The sequence below is a fragment of the Pinus tabuliformis genome, chromosome Q (genome assembly GCF_031772625.1).
Source record: "Pinus tabuliformis cultivar Carrire ecotype Pingquan chromosome Q, CPIR1, whole genome shotgun sequence".
In the NCBI taxonomy this organism is placed as follows: domain Eukaryota; kingdom Viridiplantae; phylum Streptophyta; class Pinopsida; order Pinales; family Pinaceae; genus Pinus; species Pinus tabuliformis.
Window position 1 is genome coordinate 621,800,623 of NC_142296.1, and position 1,654 is coordinate 621,802,276.

Genomic DNA, 1,654 nt, shown 5'->3' on the forward strand with positions numbered 1-1,654 from the left:
TCCATTTTCACACTAAAAGCAATGAATTCCACTTCTTCCTTCAAAATAAAACAATTTTCTCAATCATGAATACCTTCATTAATTCAATGATTACTGATAAACACCAAAAGCATCACCCCAATTATTAATGCATTCTTTGCATCTCTAAAACAATTTTTATATATTGAGATTAGTCTATGATTCACCCTTGATACATACCACCATCATGCATCATGCTGCACCAATAAATCTCTCACACACTCTACCACACACACACTTGCAACCCATTACCACCACTCTGCTGGTCAAATTATGCTTCTAAAGAATTGTGGACTGATACTTTTGGCTTTAATATTTTGTTAACCTGTTCATCGATTTGTTGCATGGTTTGCTTATTTTTTCCTTTGTTAAGTTCACAAATTGTCCTTTGAATATGTTCTCTAAGTCTTCTTTTTCTCTTCACCTATTACTTCAAGAATTTCTAAGTAAATTTTTGTTTTCCTCAATTCTGATGAGTTATAGATTTTCGTGAGAATTTTCCAACTTTCTTGAACCTCCAGTTTTACTAGAATAACCAAATCTGCCTCTTAGCTGGTGGTTCTGCCAAAATTAAGACTGTATATCTGCTTCTTAACTAATGCCAAAACTCACTAAAATGGATGTCAACCCATCCATGCCACTATGAGAATCATCCTGCCAAAAATAATTGCCATCTCATCTCCTCAAGGCTTTTTGACCTATCACTACTACTAAAAATAGGCTTACTACTAAATAGAGCTTCCCCAAGCCTTTTTCTTTTATAATGTGAATGTTGTCGAAATCTTCCAATATTAGTCCTTAGCCCCTTTCCTTAAGTGTTGAAGGTTTTCCTCATGTGACTTGGTCTTGTGACCAAAGACTAAGAACTTAGGTGCTAAGCCCTTTAGGGTCCTATTTGGGGCCTATTTACTTGTGTAAATGCTCCATGCCCTTGCTTCTCCAGATTACATAAGAAATGACCAAACACTGACTTTAATGCCCGAAGGTCCCTATCCCAGCACTTTTTCAAAATTCCATTATAAAAAATTTATGGGATTCTGGATTTCTGGGGTATGGGCCCACCATAATACATAGCGCCCTTTATTATGTGCTCTCACGGATTCCAAATAATACCATGATGGTATCAAAACCCACCTTTCGGACAACCTTTGGTGGTTTTTGAAATTAAGGAGAGGGCCCCCGGAATAAGTGTGAGACATAGATCTCAATTTGTGAAGCCACCTTCTAGGATGTCCTTGTTCGTTAACATTCGACAACCTTCATGCCACCTCTTACCACTGGGTACTTTGGAGCCAATTTTCACTACCGATTTTGATTGAGTGGCATGTGCTTGTGGGGTTTCGACACTCTGCGGTATGTTTTTGGGGTGATTTCATGCTGATGTCATCGATGCCACGTGTTGACTTGTGATCGGTGCATGTGTCACCCATAAATGGGCCTTTTGGGTACCCGAAAACACTAAAACTATTTGCCACATTTCCACCTCCCAATGGGTGGTTGATGATGTCACCTATGACCAATACTATGCTTCCACCTGTCCTATCATAGGAGAGAGAAAGGGTACCTAGATCCTTGGTGTTGCAAGTGGTTTCCTTTGAGAACGGTTCTATGCCCAAAGTGACCTGAAGCCAAACTA